Source organism: Crocuta crocuta, unplaced genomic scaffold, assembly GCF_008692635.1.
Source record: "Crocuta crocuta isolate KB4526 unplaced genomic scaffold, BGI_CrCroc_1.0 scaffold134, whole genome shotgun sequence".
Taxonomy (NCBI): Eukaryota; Metazoa; Chordata; class Mammalia; order Carnivora; family Hyaenidae; genus Crocuta; species Crocuta crocuta.
The window spans coordinates 1,122,247-1,144,669 of NW_027530183.1; the positions used below are offsets into that span (position 1 = coordinate 1,122,247).

Consider the following 22,423-nt stretch of genomic DNA (forward strand, 5'->3'; position numbering starts at 1 on the left):
GACCTGTGGGAAGGCACAAGGGACAGAATTCCCGCCGGGTCGCTCTGGGCCCCAGTCCTCTACCTTAATCTCTTTCTTAACTTTCCACTTGCCTCTGGTCACCTTGCAGCAGAACCGTGACCCTCCGGGCCCTGCCCCGCTACCCCCTGGCGCGCAGCAAGTCGCCGCTGCAAAGCCTTCCCGGGAGANCCGTGGACAGGTGGGCGCACCCCGGGCCTGACGGAAGAGCAGTCGGGCACGTGAACCCCCACCTCCAATTTGGCTCGGTGCCCGGCGGCGGCTGCAGCCCCGCGGTGGGGGCGGCCCCCGCGGTCTCCTCCCGGCTCCTGCGCGCCGCCTCTGCTCTTTGCATAGTAATTTCAGNCAGGCAGCGGCCCCGCGGCGCCGGGGAGAGCCCGGCGAGAGCAGGTAGGCGCCCGGCGGCGGCGGCGGGAGGAGACGCCCCCCTGCGCCACCTCTGCCCAGCGTCCGGCCGGGAGACCGGAGCTTTGTGGTGTCCTCGCTACTGGCCGGGGTATGGATTCGAGCCCACGTTTTGCCCGATGATCGTTTGCCTGTTGCTCTTGTCCCCATCCCATCCTGCGCTCCAGGAAGGGCCGTCTTTCTTGCAGGTAATGAATTTCTCTGCAAGGTCATTGCTCCCTTAGGCTGTGGCTTTGAAGGTAAATGGGAGAAAACGTCTGCTGTTCTTGTTCTTGGGCTCGGAGGCGCGGGGTTATAATCCATCGGGTCTGCACACTGTGAATATCCAAATTGTGTGTGTGTGTTTGTGTGGCAATACTATACTTGTATTTTTCTCATTTTCCCATGCTTATTCTCTTTAGGGTCAAAACACTATAGTTTTCATATATTTCATACATGTATGTATATATGTATATGTTGTGTTTATCCACATACACACTTATATATATAGGTTATCTTGAGAGAGGTGGAGAGAGGAGGGGAGGCAGAGGTTGATAAAGAGAAATCATTGTAGAGACCTGTTCAGTATGTAGAGGTGAACTTTGGAACCCCATTAAATCAGGGTAGAGACTAGAGGCTATAAACGATTCTTTGGAGCTAGATTTTAGGAAAAGATCTGAAGAACACTGCCAGCCGATACACACAACAGATATTCATGCTACCCAGGCAGATCTAAAAGATATAAGCAAAATTTCAGACGCAACAATGGACTATAAAAGAGGGGGTGCAGGGGAAGAAGGGTTTGTGGAGACTGAGAAGTGAATTTTGGGTGGTGGGAAGACAGTAAATAGCCGTCGGGTTTGAAGGGCCTCCTGGAGAAGCATGGGAAGAAATCGCTGCCTGAAGTGTAGGCAGTTCAAGGTTAAGATGATGTGAATGTCCAGAAAGCAGCAGACGCGGTGGGGAAAAGGCAAGGGTTTGGAGGAGGAGGGGAGATAGAAGCTCAGAGTCATCAAGAAGCAACCCCTTTTGTTAAGGTGCCTTCTTCCCATTTAAGCAAACCTGGATATGCTCCCCCTGAATAATTTTCACAACACATTTGTGAAAGAACCGTCAGTCCATGTTTTCATTTTATTTTTGCGGGGAATCTGGGTCATGATGGGACTGAAAGAAACTGAAGTGTTTACAACCCCAGCAAGATTTGGAGAGAGAGTTGATTAAGGCTTAGCTTCATGAAATATTTACACATCTCTTGCGTGGGCTTTTGTTTGCTCTTGTTGGTGCTGCTGCATATTTTACTTTGATAATGCTTTGAGTGTACTTCTCCTGAATGTGCTTATTTTCCAGTTATAAACTATTCTTTCTTTTCCATTGTGTTCACCATTGGCCTGCCCTGAGTCTGGGAATAAAGACACATGAGTCACGGCATAAAGAAGAAAATCTACTCTGTCGCTCTCTGTGAACGACAGGAGTTTGTATTAGGGAATGTTCTTTAAATAGAATCACCAAGAGCACTTTTCAAGTTTTAATGTGTTGAGGGGGGAATGGGTTGTTGATTCATAAACAGGAAAAGAGAGTAGTAGTCTCCATTGCAAGTCTAGATGTTATATTACTGGGATTTATTTTGGAAACAGAGCAGAGGAACTCACGGTGAGCCACGGACAGTGTGCTGTGGTGTGGTGAGGCTTCACCTAATCACTAACTAGACTTTTATGAAAATGACGAGGACAAAAAAAAAAGCTCATAGCTTCATATGGGAAATGGAGGCCTAAAGCATGACCTGGGTCAGATCAGTCTCAATTGGAGGATAGGGTGCGATCCAACAAGCTGTTTTGAAATTTGGGTATTTTTTAATTGCCTCAATACACTTGCCTTAATTATTTGTCCCTGCAACATTTTCTTGACTGTACCTCAAATATACTTATGAGATACGGGTATCCTTCACTGTATGAATTCCCAGTCAAAAAATCTACAGCTTATGGGGAAGCGTTAAAATGTCAGTCATGGAATACAAAATCATAAAGGATTGGCCTTAGGGAATCAGGACACACAATTCCAGCCCCAATGCACACCTGAGTTCTTTCAGTGGTAGCAATTTGTGCCCTTTGTACACTCATTTATTGATTCATTCATGCATTCAATCCTGTTTATCTAGATCTCCCCATGGTCCTAGTCTGTGGAACAGAAGAGTGAGCCAGGCACAGCCTCTGCTGGCAGAACCGGGCAGGGAGTGAGTACCAGCTGGTTAAGTGCTCTGACAGGGCCTGTAGAGTGTGCTCTGGAAGTCAGGTCGTGGAGGTAGAGAGGACGAGGAACATGTGTAGAGACCCAAAGAACGAGAGGAACTAGTCTGGTAAAGAGAGAGAGGAGCAGTCCTGGTACAGGGACCAAATATGAAGAGGGCTGGGAACAACAGGTAGCTCTAGGTGGGTGAGATACTGAGAGAAGATGGAGATGAAAAGATGAGTGTGAAAGGAAGCAGATCCACCTTCACACTGAAGTCCTTCAGGCCTCTAACTCATCTGGTCAGTAAACCGTTTGACCTGGATGAGTTAGGTACATGCATACACACAGAGGCTCTATGTTGTTCACATCACCCAACGATCTAGCCTTCAAATATCTAGAAATTCTAATTAATTTGTAATGACCTGATTAAATAGGAGACGTACCCTTGAAAAAGTCATAATCCTCTGTGTCTCAGTTTCTTCATCTGTGAAATGTCTACCCCCTACTTTGAATATTGTGAGAATAAAAGGGAAAGAGAGAATGGAGATTGGAGGTTTTTTTAATTTTTTAATGTTTTGTTTATTTTTGAGAGAGAAATAGAGACAGTGTGAACAGGGGAGGGTCAGAGAAAAGAGGGAGACACAGAATCCAAAACAGGCTCCAGGCGCTGAGCTAGCTGTCAGCACAGAGTCTGATGCGGGGCTCGAACCCATGAACCGTGAGATCATGACCTGGGCTAAAGTCGGACGCCTAACCAGCTGAGCCACCAGGTGCCCTGAGATTGGAGTTTTATAGGATGCAGAGGATCTTGTTTTTATGTCAACAGTGCTCAGGGCAAAAAGATGGAAAGTACTGTATATAGTAGGGATTTCATCATCCCTGATGACTCCAAAAGGCAAAAATATGATGGTATGAAAAATTGGATAAAATAAAAAAAAGAGTAACTTAGAAACACGTGCTAAAGAGAGCCAAAAGGTCTCACACAATTTTTAAATTATGTCTTAAGTGAGGGAAATGTACATAGCAACCCCATGGTAATCAATGAGTGCCCTTCTAGAACTGGTCACAACCCACTGTGAAGTCAGTTTACTGGGTCTGATGGCATTTTTATTTTCAAAAAATGAAGTAGAGTAAAACAGAATAGAAGAATAAGTAAGTATAGTTCATGGAACTTTTTAATTAAATATATATCTATATGTATATATACACATTGGACTATGATGTAGAATGTATATCTTGTTATGCATTGTGTTCCAAAAAGTCCAAAAGCCACACAAAGAAGAGATGCTTCCAGTTTGCAAGGCCCCAAGAGTCAACTAGGAGATCTGATATACAAGCATTTACACAATATTCTGAATAGCAAAATTAGTAGCAGACTTGGGAACTTCATTAATCCAGAAAGGCTTCAAGGAAGAAGTGGAATGTGCACTATTTTATGAAAGATGAATGGATCTGGGTGGGTAGTGAGAAAAGAGTGGTGATATATGAGGAGGAAGTAAAGAATGAGGGGAGGTAGTGTGAGATTTATTTAAGAATCATTTAGGGGCACCTGGGTGGCTCAGTCGGTTAAGGGTCCGACTTCGGCTCAGATCATGATCTCACAGTTAGTGGGTTTGAGCCCCGCGTCGGGCTCTGTGCTGTTTCGGATTCTGTATCTCCCTCTCTCTCTGACCCTCCCCTACTCACGCTGTCTCTCTCTCTCAGAAATAAATTTAAAAAACATTAAAAAAAAAAGAATCATTTAGGAAAAAAAATGAGTATCAAGGTGGGGGGAGAGAATCGTAGCAGGATTTCTGTTTAAACTAAAATATTAGCCGAGAATTCTTATTTTATATATAAGATTTCTTTTCCTAATACTACTCCGTTAAGAAAATCTAGACAGAACGGCCACAACATCATAAATCTGTCATTTCCTGCCTTTAAAAAACTCTCATTTGCAATAATTTACTGGCTAGGCCTTGTTTCAGTTGAATTTAATGAACTATTGAGATTATGTGATATACCACATTGTAGCATGAACATTTCATTTCTCAGAACACAAGTACCATCACTGGGACAGAGAGACAAGGGTGATCAAGTGACTGTCACATACTGAGCAAACTTTTCTGTTCTCTCCCTCAAGTCTCCTTTCCTGTGTGCCTTGTAGGTATAAACCCCATGTTAGAAACCAACGGCTTCTTAAAGATGAATCAGACCAGTTGGTACTCATAACCCCAAAAGAAAGGGCAGAACCTGCCATGTTTTATTTTTCAGTTGCTCTATGACTTGTTCAGCATTTTAGTTAAATATTTAAGTATGTTTGCATGCATTTTGAGAAATTGACATCAGTGTGTTAGGAGATAAAATCAGATGAGAAAGTCTTGTGCTTTTTAAAATGTTTGGTGGGCTTCTTTCACCTCTTGCTATCTTTCTTATGGAATAAAACAGCATTATGATATTAATACCCTTTTGAATAAAGTTACACCTTCAACCAGAAGAATAGTATCGGTTAAAACAGAGACTTGGGTACACAAATTCGTTAGTTTGGAGTTCAGTCAAATATGGAGATTCATTTTTTTATAAAGATATCCTGGACTCCTCTTTCATCTTCCTTCTCCACATCAGAATGTTTAGATTAGTGATAACCTAGCTTTGTTGCATAGGAGTCAAGTCTGGAATAATAAAAACATGTAGAGGCTGCATTTTAATTGAAAAGACATTCATTGAATTTCATGGGGGAAAATGTATATGAGCTCACAATTTAGCTTACTTACTGTCTTGAATGCCAGTGAGAAAAATTTTCACAGCTTTTTATTTGGGCTTATTGGAGTTGCCAACACAATAACAGCTTTCTGATTTTTCATGTCTATTATTAGATCATCGGCTTTATTTTAAAGCTAGCAGCTTAACTGGAGGCCTGAATTATTATTACCAGGCAATAATAACTGACCTTTAGTTGGAAGGCTAAATGCCGTGACCTATTGAATCTGAATCCGAATCTGAACGTAGGGCTTGGAAATCTATATTTTATGATGGTCCTAAAGTGATTCCAATAGCCAGGTTTGAACATCACTGTTCAGTCTTGCTTTTACTTACAGGGGAGAAGAAAGCTAATAGGTGAGCCCCAGATGAGGCAAGAACTTGTCCTAATTATTGTTAGAGCTGGGGCTAAAATCTAGACCTCTTCTTTCCAATTCTCTACCAATTCTCTGCTGAGGTGGGGAATGAATGGGGTCTGAAGAGAGGATATGAATGGAGTGGTGGGGGGAAGGGAATCTAATTATTCATGCAGCCCTTCCTCCAAAATTGAGAGTCAATGCTGTGAGCCTTTCTAAGTGACAATGCAGCTGTCTCTGTCCCAGGGGTCTGATATGGCAGAAAAATTGTGGGCCTCAGCTGCGTGATCTGAGGCAAAGAGCCTTCTTGGCCTCACACACCAGATTCCATTTAAACATGTTAATTCTTGGGTCTTAAACCGGGGTGGACACCCAAGCTAGTCCTACTGCCGTAGTCAGTATTTACAGCTTGTGACGCTTGCAGAAGCAAGCAAACCCTGAAAACACTCAAGGCTAGAGAGTAAAAATTCACAAAGTCACAGCACCTCCAGGGACCTCAGCACTCTTGCTAATTCAGTAACAGACAGCTGGACAGAGGGCTCCAGTCCTCCTTAAAAAAAACACATTTCCATCTACTAATTTTCTGGGGGAAAAGGAGTTGCAGAGGATCTTTTTAAGCCTGAATTGCAAATGGTCCAGCAAAGTGGGAGATCTAGTTCAGGTGGGAGTAATCAAGATGTTTTATGGTGATAGACTCTTGATTGGTTTTTCAGGATATTGATTTCTAAATAGCCTAAAATTAAAACAACCATATTGTGTCTATGGGAGACTCTTCTTTTTCTATAGAATGTACAACTTTGGGTAAATTAAATGCTCGAGGGAGTAAAACATTTGTGTTCACTATATTTTCTGAGTAATCGGACCATCTTTTTTGTTTCAATTCTTGTTGGCATTTTTTTCCCCTAAAATGTAATAGTCTGTGCTTATGTGTCTGACTTAATAAGTATAACAGGAGATATCATCAGGATTCAGAATTTGGCATTGGCTCCAGATTTTCATTCCAAATTATGTCTGTGTAGGACAGAGCTGCTGAATATAATACAGAAATTTTTAATAATTTTTCATCTTTTTTACTCTGATGTGAATTTGTGTTCTCCTGATACACTTTTTAAAAATTGTTGTTCAAGGGGCAACTGGGTGTCTCAGTCAGTTAAGCGTCCGACTTCGGCTCAGGTCATGATCTCACAGCTCATGGGTTCAAGCCCCGTGTTGGGCTCTCTGCTGTCAGAACACTGCCAGCTTAAGATCCTCTGCCCAGCCCCTACGCCACCCTCTCTCTCAAAAATAAATAAACATTTTAAAAAGTTTTAATTATTGTTCAAAAATGCAAGAGATATTTGATTCATCGTGGATTCCAGTTTGTTGGACTTTGGTGATTGCTTTTGCTGTTACATCATTTTGAAATGCTCCGTCCTTCATCCTAAATTAGCTTCTCAATCCCCTCAAAACATGGTTTAAAGATCATTTATTTCAGTAAACCCTCTGCGATTCTTATGCCCTTTCTTTAACTCCTTTCTTATACATAGCATGAATTTTTAATTTGCACTTCATTATATTTTTTTCTAAGCATGACTTTCTTTGAATCCTATAATTTATTTCTCCTTGAAAAATGCAGGTAAAAATGAAGTAATTAGAATTTTAATGCTAATGAGGATTTTAATCAGCGCTAAGGTTAATAAATGGATATGCATTTTCCCTTGCATCCTTCAATGAGTAAAAATTGCCTATGACAAATGAGTGTGGAGGTTTGGTGTTGTTTTCATGTTGAACATGTTCCGAAAGCAGTCACAGAATAGAAATCTGTCAATGTCAGGGTCAGGGGCTGAGCTCTCATTAAGTGGAAATGCCTATGCAATCTCCTTTCACATGGGGATGGTTTTGTGTCTACACCTATAGATTCTCAGAGCAGAAGAATCCTTAGCCATGAGCATCTGAGAGGCCTGGTACACTTCACTTAACCTGCCCAGACTTCAGGTTTGAGATATATGTACCAGGTCAGAAATTAAAACTGGCACAGTGTGTGGGTCCATCAGGAAGATCATGTTTTGTTTGGTTTGCAGGCATTTATTTTTAATTAAGCCAGTATTTAAAAATCAAGAGATATATTATAAAAAATGAAACACTGATACATATTCTCTGGGTAGGAGCTAAATAACAATATGTGCTACCTCTTTATTTCACTATAGTCCCCACTGCTCCTTACTGTCTCTCTGACACTGAGGCTTCATAGAAGTCGCTTGTGCTCAACAACTTCATTTAATAGGTATTGAGTTTCTGAAGTCTGAACTAGATGTTTTCTAAGAATCCCCGAGCTCTCCAGTGCTGTGACCTTACTCATGAAACTGATGTTACTCTACAAAGTAGAGAGATCATTGCGGTCAATGTCGTTAACTCCCGTAAACTATAATGAGAGTCTAAAAAGTTTCCATCATCAGAATATGCAGATTGTGCAAAAGGTTAATGAATACAAATTGGGTTGACATGGTCTATTAGTAAGAGAGTAGTGAGGTTTTTTTGATGCTTACTTGTTTTTAACTATCCCTCATTTGGCAGCAAGTGAACAAATCAACCATATAAATAAATAAACAGGAACAGCTTATTTATTCTTCAATCAGTAGCTACAATTTTACATCAGAATGCTTTATGTGTTTTGAAATGCATCATGTCTTTATGTTAAGTAGGACTTTTTAGCTATATGCCAAACTTGTCTAGCCTCCTGAAAGCCCAGAGCGTATCTCAGTCTTCCAAGTAATGGTGCATTCTATTTAGTAGGGGTTGCAATTGAGAACAGACTGTCAGAAGTAGTATCAACTCTTATCCCAGTTTGTGGCTGTGTCTTTAACAGCTGAGAAATGTTCATCTAACAATGGCAGTTGGCTGTGCTTTTCACTCATCCCTGAGTTCACTACGCAGTGTGGCCACTGGATTGTGTGGAACTGGTCTATTACTATGGCTGAAAATGAGCTGACTGTGTCACAATTGATTCATTCACGTTGGAAATAAAGACAAATGCCCTTCTGAGACAATAGGATGAAAACCTCAGCCAGATCTCGAAAACAGAGAAAGCTCTTAATTAATAGCTCTCTGAAATCGCATTCTTGCTCAACTACTGCTGCCACTTTTCTTCTTCATGCACACTTCGCTGCATACCACCCCCACACCGTGCCACCCACCTCGTTTCTAAAAACATCCTCACATCAAATTATTAATCCCAAAGTGTCGATGCTTCAGCAGCTCCACTCTAAGAAGACAGGGCTGAGAATAGTATCAGTAGAAGCCAACAGAGGACACGGGGCTACATTGACTCTGTGCTTTCTTTGCACAGAATGCATTTCCTTGTAGAATGATGTCCACGTCTTCATATCACCTAAAATGTATTGACAACATGTAAGAGACCATAGGTGTTAAAATTCTCTTGAGGGTCAAGGTAATTTTTTCTTAGTGATTTGAAATAACATAAAGTTAGTTACACTAAAACTTTCATGTTCTTATGAAGAATTATTCTCCTATTCCCCTGGTGGTTATTTGGATGTTTAAAATTGTAATGGTGAGTTTTTTAAGATCATCCCTCTGGGGTTTGTGACTTTTGAGCAGTGAGTCTAACTTTCAGAGAGGGATGATAAAAGTTAATAACGTGAGCCTGATGGATTGGGGATATGTCACCTACTTCTGCTTTGCAGATGAAATAAAAGCATTCCTCAACCTGGAAATAGGATTTTATTTAGGAGATGAAGTATAGAACGTGAAAGGGGGCCAGCTAAAGCTCTGATTTAAGGGAGACAGATGCTTGGATTATTTAATAAATTTGTATTGAGTACTTGATATATATGTTAGGCCCTGAGCTATGTGCTAGGGATTCAAAAATGAATAAAACATAGTCTGAACTCTCAAATAATTCCCAGACTCATGGCCTAGATAAACATATTAATAAATATGGCTCAGCAAAGTTAGAGTGGGTTCTTTGCCTGGTGAGGATACTTGGGAATTCCCCTTCAGCCTAACAACAGGCTTCTTTCTCTGTCCCAAACAGACCTGCCTCTTCCTTCCTCTAGGCCCTAGCAATTCACTTAATTTCCGTTCCCCTTCAGAGCTTCGCCACCTGCTCACCACACCTGGGTTCCTTTCTTCAAGCCAGGCCAGCTTGAAAACTAGAGGAAGCCTTCCCACGCTACACTTCCTTAAAGTCGTCAAAAATGAAATGGTAGACATATGTATTTTCAACTTCATCCTGTTAAAAACAACTGAAAAACAGAGGAGAGCAAATGTGACCAAGATGGGGAAAGTATAACATTAAGAAATCTTCTAGGTTTCTGTGGGCAGCTAGTTTATATACTGTAGGAAATTTCCTCCCCATGAAAATACCAGAACCTCATTGTAACTTCATTGCCCCTCATTTTTTTTTTCTATTCAAGAAAACATCTATAAATGCAAGTGAGATAAATGAGAGTAACATTATTATAGAAATTGCTTCATCACCAAGATCAACGTAACTCACATTACAGAAAACTGCTCTAAATTAGTATTTTAATAAATCATTTGCTGTCATTGGTACTTTACCATTGCTTATAAATGGTTTGTAATACCCCAGTGTATTTTAAGGCAAGTGAAAGGCCGCTGTTTGGGATTATTGCTTAGACTTGCAAGAATCACCTCCACCCTTGGAAGATGATCTTGAATCAGATCATTATTGGGTAATGTACCCATTTCGGGTTACTGAAAACACTTGGGGGTTTTTATAGTTGTTGGGTGAAATATAGCCTGCATTCATCCTTATCCTTTTCTCCTAACATGGTGCTTATCACTCTTCCCTGGTCTTCCTCTCCAGGGTTAAGACCCTAGAGTTTAAGTGGTAAATCACATCTCTGGAATGCCTGGTGAGTGATTCCATTTTTGTGTTCACTCCTGCTGAGAAGAGAACTTTCTTGCCTTGCCACCCAGAATGTAGCAGCACAGGGGAAATAAGAGAAGAGGCAGTACCTAGATTTCAGAACTAATGATGGTAAGTAAAAAAGAATGAAAAACCAAGCAAGCACATGGGGAAGAGGAAGTAAGTTGAGGTAAAGGAGCATCAAGAGCCCAAGAGAACCACTCAGGGCACTTTTGCTATCTTGATTCTAGGACATAAGAGAACCCTAGTACATTTCTCTTCATCCATTTGCTTTCCACTGTAAGGAAATGGGTGATGGATATACGACAGATCTGTACAGTTAATAAACTCAAACTCTTTCAAAACTTCATTCTTTAGGCTTTTCTGCTAGTGACATCTTGCTAAATCCATTTCTCATTTAAACAAATCTATGAGATTTGTACTTTTACTTCCCTCATTTTAGAGATGAGGAAACAGATTGAAAACTTGCCCAAGGTCTCTCAGATAGTATCTGACTCAACTGTGTGTAGATTCAGAGCCATCTAACTTCAAAGGTCACAGGCTTCACTACTATACCATACTGTAGTGTATTAACATTATTATTATTACTACTGGGTCAAAATCACAGAATAGGTTGGATTTTATAGCCTGATTTTTCTATCTCGAATTTCATTTTGTGTTGCTGAAAAACGAAATTGAAAGCTTGTAAAACAGAGATAAGGCATTTTTTTAAGCAAACAGGGTGAGTTCAAGGACAAACATTTTAGGTTAAAACTTCATAAATCATTGTATAGGTGGCTAAATTGAAAAATAAAAATGTTTCTCAAAATATCCAGGTGGCACATATGTTCAACAAACAACATTTCTTTGTTTCTCAAGAGAAAAACTAAATACCTATCAGATAGTCACGTGCACACACACACACACACACACACACACAACAAGAAAAACAAAGCATGTGTCTGTGTCTAGCCCTACCTGTGGACTTTGGACTTAGACACTATTTATAGAACTAGTGTTTCCGTGATTGATGTTTTAATCATAGATATGAAAGTTGAGCAATTCCTCATTTTAACTGGCAGCTAAGTGTTCTAGCTCAAATTAAAGGCTGAAAAAAAATCCAGTCTATGTACAGAAGGCTCATTTGAGAGAAGTTCCTTCTTAAAACTATATTTCTAATAAATGAATGATAGTTGACAGGTAGATGAGTATATATTATCTCTGTCCATTTTGAAGATGAAAATCCACTAATTGTTTTTAAAGCCATGACTTCTGCCTTAATTTATTTTTTGTTCCTTAATAAGCAATTGATTTTTTCCAGTTAAAAAATAAAAGCAGAAGTCACCTGCAGGCATTGGTCTTATTACTGGACTCTTGTCATCAATCTGGAATGTACTTACCATGAATAACACTTTGTGTTGTTTCAAAATCTGAATGCTTTGTTCCAGGAGATGGTGTGGGAAAGTGCACTAGTTCTCAAAATGCAGGAGATTTTGATCAGTGACCTGTAAGATGATCTCAGATGGTATACAGGTTTACTTTTTACTTTAATAGTTATGAATTTGTTTTATTTTAAAAATATGTTAAAAATAAATTTAAAGGTATCTTTTAAAAATATAGCATATAGTATATTTAGCATATGGTATATTTTTTAAAATTTATTTTAAAATAAATTTATGTTTAATATTTTTAAAATATACCATATACTGAATATACTATATGCTATATAAAAATATATTACTAGCACATCGAAACTGTTACTTTGCAGAGAGAGCATTTCTTTAGACTAGGCTAGTATTTTCACCTAGTGTACCAATTAAAGTCAATAGAATAAAAAGTATTAAGTAAAAAATAGTTTAGATAAGAAGCACCATAAGGCAAGAATCATGAAAGTGGCACACACATGTCACAATCTGTGAAAGTGGTACTTGAAATCATGTCATTGCCCAAGGCACTTCAGGTTCTTCCTAGAAATGAAAAGTTTGGTCCAGAAATTCCTAAGAACAATTCTAGTTTTAATGTCTAAGTTTTTAAAACAGTCTTTCTTTTTTCTTTTCTTTTTTTTTTTTTATTCTCTCTTGGGCCTCTTTGTTTTCTGCATTTGAGGTCTCTTTAGCCTTTTCTGGAACTTGGAGATGCCCTTCTTATCTCCCCCTCTCCATCACCACCAATAATTTATTCATTCATTTGTTCACACATGTATTCATGGGACAAACATACTGTGGAGAATTTCCATAGTAGGTTTTGTTGTAGACATGCAAGAAAGCTAGAGGTCTATACTCTCTGACTTCCGTGTGAAATGAGTCTACATGTCCGTGATTCCCATTGAAGTTAAAGTCGTTGAAAGCCCTGGACTTCTGACATAATTTTTTCTATGTACTTCCTAAATGACTTAGAGATCTTCACTGGAAAGTCCCTTCATTGATAAAACACATTGTCAAGGCTCATATTACAAATTTAAAACGTGTGCTGTACAAATCCTAAATAGGATTATACATGAGAATGGACAAAAAGGGTTTTATATTTCATAGTTAGAAAGGTCCAATTCTTGGGCTATTTTGAATACAAAGGGAAAAATTAGTACTTTCATGGTTTGTTGAAATGTTTATTTATTTTTGAAACAGAGAGAGACAGAGAATGAGTAGGGGGCAGGCAGAAAGAGAGGGAGACACAGAATCCAAAGCATGCTCTAGGCTCTGAGCTGTCAGCCCAGAGCCCAACACGGGGCTTGAACTCCCAAACCATGAGATCATGACCTGAGCTGAAGTTGGACACTTAAGTGATTAAGCCACCCAGGCACCCCAGTACTGATTTTTGAGTAGAGGGTTATGTATCTTTGGTCAGTTAGAAGTTTTTACAGGTTTGAGTGAAATGAGAAATTTTAGCATTTAGCAGTTTTTTATTGAGGGAGGAGTTGAGTTTCAGTGGCATTTATTATTTTTCTATATAATTTACCCCCAGATAAGTGGTTAAGGTATAACTATTATTATGCCTGCTTTTCTCTGGAATTTGTCCTTGAGAAACATTGTGAAAATGTTGTAATGCACCTGGATGTGGTGAGTATAAATTGTCACAACTATCTATGTAATGTCAATAGAGCTGTTTTATGCTTGCCAGCAATTCATAAGATTTTTGAGAAGGATATAGCTGTGGTTTCCTGCTGGAGTTTCTATATAATAGTGAGACAAGTATCAGAGGATGCAGTTGGTTGTGGTTGCTTGCTCACACACTGCTGCTTTTTTCTTTTTTTGTAAAAAACAGGAAGCTGAAATTTGCTCTTTACGTAGTTCAGTCAATGTTTAATAAGGTCTTATCTATGTGCTAATACGTAAGGATGTAAAGACGAAAAGAGGCTTCTCTGCCTTTAAAGACCATAAAACCTTACTATTAAGAAATATTAAAGAGTTTGAAACACTTGTGACAGTATTTATCTACTCTCAGTACACATACAGTGTGATAAAAATGGATTGCCTGAAATTGTTTTCAAATTTGTAATGTTTATGTTTTACTACGAGTAGATCTAACTTTCCAAGTGTCACATTAAGACGTATTTTGAAGAAACAACTAGATGCCTCAGGTAGGGTTTTTGTTGTTGTTTTCAGAGAGAAGGAGCACACATGAGAGCCAGGAAGAGGGGTGGAAAGAGAGAGAATCTTAAGCAGGCTCCAGGCTCAATGCAGAGCCAGTGTAGGGCTCAATCCCACGAACCTGGGATCCTGATCTGAGCTGAAATCAAGAGTCATAGGCTCAACCGACTAAACCACCCAGGCGCCCCTATCATAATTGTTTTTAAGTCTGGCACAGAAAGACTATTTGTAACTAAGTACATATTCTGAATAGAAACCATTTAATGGAAGCCGTATCCATTAGGAAAGCAGAAACACTAGATATAGCATAATGCATTTATTATAAGTTTTAGACTTTACATAATCATGGGAGCTTATTAAAAGGTCTACGAGAAGCAGATGCTTTGCATCTGATATTGGGGCTGCAGTGATCATGATCGTCGGCTAGCAGAGCAGCAGTGGGAAAGAAAAGCCGGATGCAAAGTGGAGCAGGGACGATCTGGGACCTGCAAGACAACCTGGAACATATAAAGACAAAATGAAACCAGTGGTGGACTCCTATCTCCTCCAACTGCAGAGAACTGTAAAAGGGGCCGGCTCTTCTCCCTGCAGAGCTGTTCAGGGACTGGGGGCAGAGGCTGAAGGAGAGGCCCCGGTGGGAGGTGTGGACCTGTGGCTTGGCTGCTCCCTGACCACTGAGGTGAGCTGGGAGATAGCGCTCAGCCACTGTTGCGCCACAGCGCTCTTTCAAGTGGAATAATGCTAATGCCCCATTCTGCCTCCAAATATCACAGAAGTTTCCCTTGTAACCAACTATACAGAAGAAGTATTTAGGGAAGGGAATTCTGGGAATGGATTTCCATCAGAGCTAAGCAGACACTTAGTACAAAACCACCCAGAAACTAGCCAATAGGGAAATGTCTAAGGTTAGAAAGTCCTTTGTTTTTGAGCTCTGCAGGTATCCTTTCCATTAAAGGACTTAGTCGGTGCATAGATTATATTTAAGACATTTTCTTCTATAGACTTACAGAATTTTTTTCTCTTATAAAACTATAAGTTGTTGGTTTACTTCCATTCAAAAACTAAAGTTGCAGAAAGTAATCTATAAAAACAGGTTCCAAGATTCAGGTCATTTAAGCCACTGAGCTCATCTCTTCAAAATATAGATCATCTTGTGTTATAAAAGTTAATGAGATTAACTCTGCTCATGGCTGCATGATGCAAGGGTGAACATCTTTCTGCCAGAATACATTTCAAACTCCATGTTTAGATTTCTGAAGGTGCTACCTAAAGTTAATATGATATAATGTTAAAAAAAAAAAATAGAAGCTGGTTAGAAGGAAGCTGCTTTCCCAAAGTTTTGTATTTGTTTTGTTTTGAGACTCCTGCATGTAAGGATGTATGCACTGGTGCCACATGAAGTGGTGAGCTTACCAACGGTGGAGCTATTCAGCCAGATTCTGTGGTCAGGATTCTGGCAATGACTGGGAGGCTGGCCTGTGGCACTTCAAAGACGCATTCATTTTTGAGATTGAGTCTTTATCAGTGACTCTCGACCTCTCTCTCTCTTTTTTTTTTTTGCCCCAACTCACTTGATAAATGATGTTTAAAGACAGTTTCCCTTCTAATTCCATTTTCCCTCTCACCTAAAAGGCACATTGAAGTATAAGTAAGTGACAAAAGACAAAACAAAAACCCATTTTTAAAAAAATGGGCAGAGGATCTGAATAGACATTTTTCCAAAGAAGACATACAGATGACTAACAGGTGCTCATCATGACTAATCATTAGGGAAATACAAATCACAATGAGATCACCTCACACCTGTTAGAATGGCTATTATCAAAAAAGACAAGGAATAACAAACATTGGAAAGGATGAAGAGAAAAGGAAACCCTTGTGCAGCATTGATGAGAATGTAAACTGGTACAGCCCCTGTGGAAAACAGTATGGAGTTTCCTTAAAACTTTAAATTAAAAATAGAAACTATATGATCCAGAAATTGCTCTTCTGAGTATTTATCTGAAGTAAATGAAAACACTTGAAAAGATATTTGCAGTGCCATGTTCATTACAGCATTATTTGCAGTAGACAAGGTAAGAGATTTACGTGCCATTGATGGATGAATGGATAAAGAAAATGTGATTACACACACACACACACACACACGTGCATATGCACACAGTGGAATATTATTCAGCCATTAAAAAGAAATCTCATTTGCAGCAACATAGATTGACCTTGAGGGCATTATGTTAAGTGAAATAAGTCTGACAAAGACAAATACTATATACGTGGAATAAACAAAAGAGGTACCTGGATGGCTCAGTCAGTTAAGCGTCCAACTCTTCACTTCGGCCCAGGTCATAATCTCACAGTTCATTAGTTCTAGCCCTGCACTGGGTTCTGTGCTAACAGTGTGGAGCTTGCTTGGGATTCTCTCTCTCTCTCTCTCTCTCTCTCTCAAACTAAATAAATAAACTTAAAAAAGATAAAAAACAAAAGAACAACAACAACAATGAGTGCTTCTAGATACAGAGAACGGTCTGTGTTCCCAGTGGTGGGGGTGAAATAGGTGAAGGGGGTCAAAACTTCCAGTTATGAAATAAATAGGCTCCAGGGGTGTAATGTACAGCATGGTGACTACAGTGAATAATACTGTGTTGAATCTTAAAAGTTCTCATCACAAGAAAAAAATTGTAACAGTATGGTAATGGATGTTAAGTAGACACTGTTGTGATCATTCCACATTGTATACAAATATCAAATCATTATGTTATGCATCTGAAACAACTGTAATGATATATGTCAATTATAGCTCATTTTTTTTAAAAAATGCAAGTAAGTGATATAATTTGTAAAATAAACAAGTCATAATCTTTTACTTAAGTACTAATAAGAAAAATTTTTCTTTTCATTTTGGCACAAGAAATCTGTTACTCAAATATTTCACCATCCTAACCATATTTTCTAATTTACCCTGTGATAAAGCAAGAAAACAGAAATGTGTAATTTAGACAAATATCCCCTGAAACAAATGAAAGTGGAACTATCCGATATCTGTGAAAAGGGAGGGAAGTGCACAGTTTTACTAAAATTCCTATGGTATAAAACAATTGATAAAATTGGGCAAACAAAATTATGTTTTGGATACGTTAGTTGTGTCATTATATGTTGATCTAATCTGATCATATAGGAGCCTTTATTTAAGTAGCACGTGTTATTTCCTGTTGTTGCAAATCCCCCACTTCGGGTGGGTTGGCAGCACGTCATATATACGAAGATGGCTAAGACCTGTCCCTTATCCACAAAGGAATCCGTAATCTAGTGGGAGGGACAATACAAAGATCCAAGTGAACTGGGAGGAGGAAGTATTGAATGTGGCCTTAGTGTGGAAGTGGAAATATTATGGTTCTGAAAAGATAAAATCTTAAAATCCTATCTCACACTATAGATCTAGAAGGACAATTTTAAAAAAAAAAAATGCCTTGAGAAAACCAAGCATTGGCAAAGATGTGAACCAACTTGACCTCTGACTCATTCTATGGAAAGCATTTTGGCAGTTTCTTATAAAATTAAACATTCACTTACCACGTGACCTAGCAGTCCTATTTACCTAAGTGATACGAAAACTGATGGTAACTCAAAAACATGTTTTGTAGTGACTTTATTCATAATCACCAAGACCAGAAAGCAACTGAAATACCCCTCAGTTAGGGAATGGATAGACAAACAGTGGCACACTTGTGCGATGGAATACTACTCAGCAATAAAAAGCAACAAGCTATTGATACACACAACAACACAGATGAATTGCAAGTATGTGGTGCTCGTTAAAGAAAACAGACTTAAACAACTATGTACTTTTATATTTATAGGACATTCTGGAAAAGGCAAAACCACAGGAGTAGAGAACAGATGAATGCTTAAGAGTGGAGGAGGGTTTGACTACAGAGGAATAGTCAAAGGGTCTGTCTCTAGGGGGCGTGATGTATCTTGATTGTGGTGGTGGTCACACAACCATGCATTTGTAAAATTCCTAGAACTGCACACCAAAAGAGTAAATATAACTGTGCATGATTATTTTTAATTCTTACAAAACAAATTCAGCCTAGAATCATGGTCCAGCGTTTAGCAACCTCCTGGATCCGGAGTCGGAAAAACAGACCATATGGGGAAGATGCTAATCCTATTTCCTGCTTATTGACACAGAAAAATGTGCAGACTGAACAGATCTGCGTTCTGATGACCAGAAATCTTGGGTTAGTTTCGGTCTCAAAACTCTCTTTAAATGGATGAAGGCCCCAATCCGTGGGGCCCTGGATATCAGCTGACAATTGTGTTGCCCGAAATAATGTTATGTTAACCATCTGGTGGGGGTGTGTGAGAGCAGTGTGAGCTTGCTGTCCTCTCCTGACTGTGTGTGAATGGAGCGTGCTGCTCTCTCTCCCCGATCTCATATTCACAGACTCTGAGAGACGTTGTTTATTCCATTCCATTATCATTTATTGAGGTCTTCTCTGTGAGGGCTGTACTACGTGCTATGAGGACTAAATATCGATCTACTTAAAGTCTCCATCAAAAATAAAGCTTACAACCTAGGGTGAGAGATAAGACTCAATAACTGTAATTCAATCAGATTTTGAAAAATCCTGCAATAGGTTTTCTCAATGAGCGATGGCTGTTGGGAGAAGTCATTACTTCCTGCCACAGGTATCAGGAAAGACATTTTGCAACGAGCGTGACATGTGTCCGTCCCCGAGAAATGGATCCTTTATCTCTTTTTCACCAGCTGCCCCCCATGTCTAGCACAGACCCTGATACACTGTTGTTGATACATCAATGTTTTGGAATTTATGAAAGAAATAACAGACAGCATTTTCAAAGGCAGAGAACCTGTTTCAAAAGGCCATGGTCTGAGCAGAGGAATGCAAGCAAATGCTTCAAGCATGTGGGAGACCTTGAGAGTGGTTCCAGTTGGCTGGACAATACGGGGTTTGTGGGAAGCAGTATTCCAAGACTGTGTGGAAATCAAACCAGAGGATGTCTATGGCACCAGGTTAAGTAATGTGAATATTTTTCAGTAGAGGAAGGCACTGAAGGAATTTGAGTGAGCCCTAGGTGATCAGATCTGTGTTTTAAAATGAGGTCATCTGTCAGTGATTATGAGACAGTGACTATTAGTGATTATATAAACTCTGTTGGAGCCAAGTAGAGAGACAGTGCCTAAGGCACCCGGATCAGCTCAAGCAGGGCCTGGAGACGCAGTCTTCGCAACATTCCCCCTTGGAAAACAGGAGTCAGAAACCCTGGGATCAAGTCCTAACTCTGCTTCAAAACTGTGGGATGAATCACAGAAGTTTCTGTATATTTTTAAAAGCTGTAGAATGTGAGAGGTGTGTTATTTGAGTCCCAGTTATTGGAAAGAAGGTTGCAAATATTTCTGGCAGAGATGTGACAAGAATTGGGACTCCATAAACATAGGGGGTGTGGGAGTCGGAGCTGTCCAAATGACTCCAGGATTTTAAGCCAGACTTGACCGGGAGAACATCGGTGCCATTAAAAGAAACAGAGATGTGGGAAGGAGACGTTCATATTGACATAATGATGTCGAATCCTGGGTTGAGTGTTGTTTGGGATACCAGCATGACATACACATCAGATATCTGGTCTGCAGGTATTAAAATGGAGGAGGATGGGAACATGGGGAGAGGCTGATGCCAGGAATTTCAGCTATTAGATCAGCACCATTAGATATCCCAAGTGTGAAAGAGATTTCTAAGGACAGGAAAGAAGAAGACAGAAGAGGAAAATTCCTGATGGAACCCAGATTTGGGGGTTATAAGCGGAATAAGTTTGACCTAAGACGACAAAGAAACCATCCAAAAGTAGAACGGAAAGTCTCAGAGGAGAGCATCAGGGAGAGGGGATCAGTGGTGAAAACAAAGCTGGAATTCAAGGGGGATGAGGAATAAAATTGAGTTTCCTCATTTTAAAATTGAGAAAATGATACGTTCCTTACTGGTGTGTTGTGGAGAAGTAAGTAATAGATAATACTTAGTCTAATATCGTATAAATAGTAGGCTTAAAAATTGGAGCAATTATTAGCATTGTTTTTGAAATTAATTTTCATTTTCAAAATCTTTTAGAATTGTTTAAAATGTAACCCAACTTTGTGGGTTTTGTATGTGTGTGATACTGCCTTTCTAAAAGATAAATCATAGGCTCAATTTGCTGTATAATAACATCTCCTGACCTTTAAAGGGTAAAAACGTAGCTCTATCCCAGTTTTAGAAGAGCTCCATACTGTTCTGACAAGAGCATATTGTTTTTTCAGTAACTCTCATTAGGGTGCCCTGCATGGAAACACAAAATTCTCCTCTCCAGGCCAATGTTGAATAATAGCAGGTTACACAGGATAAGGAGAACTTGCTCATCTGCTTCCTTCTGCCCTAAAATGGAATATATCATTTATATGAAATTAATGCTAACTTTCAGTCTTGAAGGTGGCACTGAAAACTTAGTTGACCCAGAGAATCATTAAGGAAGGGGGGAAAGAGTATTGGTTTGATATGTACACTTTTGCATTATCTTAGAAATAAGTAGTACCCAAGACAGCATTGTACAATTACCAAATGTATTTGTGTTGTGTTGATTATTTTTTAATTTTTTATCTAAGAGGCTGAGAATTTATGCTTTGATTCATATAAGAACCAGTTTGCTGGGTTTTTTTAAAGTTTATTTATTTGTTTTGACAGAGACAGAGAGAGCAAGCAGCAGGGAGGGACAGAGAGACAGGGAGAATCCCAAGCAGGCTCCACACTGTCAGCACAGAGTCCAATATAGGGCTCAAACTCAGGAATTATGAGATCATGACCTGAGCCAAAAGCTAGAGTTGGACACCTAACTGACTGAGTCACCCGGGCTTTTTTAAAGGGGAAAAAAACCCTCCCTCCCAGGATCACACCTTGTGTCTCACTTCAAATCAGCCACCTTGAAAATGTATGTAGTTAAGGACACACAGTGAAAAAGCAGAAAAGGCTCAGGGACCACAGCAGGTACTTTGGGGAAACCTCTCCAAAGCAAGGAGGAGGGCTCTGTGGCCATTAAGGACCTATATGGCTCTGAAATTTGATGGCACATTATTCCACATACTCAAATCGTTAATCAAAAGTGTGTGATCTCCCAAGGAAATTGATAAAACTGTTTTGTTGTCATCAATTGATGTTTTCTGGCCCGACACTGAAACCAGAGCAAACTTTCTTTTATGTTTGCAGCAATTATCAGAATTGTCATGGAATAAGCCTACCAAATCCTTCTTACCATCAGGCTTCATTATGATTTTCCTACAATTCAAAAATACTTCGAAACACACAAACATTTCTTTCTTCTCTTTCATTTCACATTTTAGTTGATGGAATCATGTATTTTTCACTCCTTTCAAGGTATAGAACTTTGAAATGATTTCTGAAATAAAATTCAATTTTTTAACCTGGCATTGAAGTCTATTCAAAATAGACTTGGTCCTAGAGCCATGTCTCCTAGCAAGTATCTCTTTTTTATGTTGTTTTTTAAATTTATTTTTGAGAAAGAAAGAGACAGCGCAAGCAGGGGAGGGTCAGAGAGAGAGAGGGAGACACGGTATCCCAAGAGAGGCTCCAGGCTCTCAACTAGCTGTCAGCACAGAGCCTAATGCGGGGCTTGAACCCACGAACCATGAGATCATGACCTGAGCCAAAGTCGGACCCTTAACCGACTGAGTCACCCAGGTGCCCCTCCTAATGAGTATCTCAATCCAAACCCCATCTACACCCCTTCCCAGTGCTCCTTCTTCATACATTCTTAAGTTCCAGGCACATTGGACCACGATGCACCACAGTAAGTCTGTGATTTCCTGTCTGTGAATCTTTGCCTGGGCTCTCCTGCTCTGCCCCCAAATGCTCAGCTTTTAAAACCTAACTCAAATTTTACTCCAGACTGGAAAACAGTACCTGGTCCAATTTTCTGTTTGGATATAGTAACCACAGTGGCCTAACTTCTAATGACATAATAAACCCCAAATTTCTGTGGCTTAAGGAAATAAAAGTATATGTGTATAGTTTTAAAAATTCTTTACTACCTCCAAAAATTATTTTAAGCTCACCCTAGTGGTAATTGAACGTTTGTTCTCGTGTATTCCCGCAGCACTTTCCTCTACATGATTTGTACAAGTTGTTTTTAGGGAGATATCTTCCCTCAAATGTTCAGTTTTGAAGCACATCAGCTAG

At 39.6% G+C, this 22,423-nt stretch overlaps 1 protein-coding gene across 3 annotated transcripts in view; it reads left to right on the forward strand.

The window, feature by feature from the left end:
* The first annotated feature begins 377 nt into the window (after nt 1-377).
* The window catches only part of GPRIN3 (GPRIN family member 3), a 65,632-nt gene continuing 43,586 nt past the window's right edge, over nt 378-22,423 (forward strand). For 2 of the 3 annotated variants that reach the window (XR_013335362.1, XM_077765105.1), the window contains exon 1: nt 378-611. The gene's annotated coding sequence lies outside the window, so the exon portion shown is untranslated. The remainder of the gene's footprint in view (nt 612-22,423) is intronic. The other variant, XM_077765107.1, reaches the window with a different exon arrangement.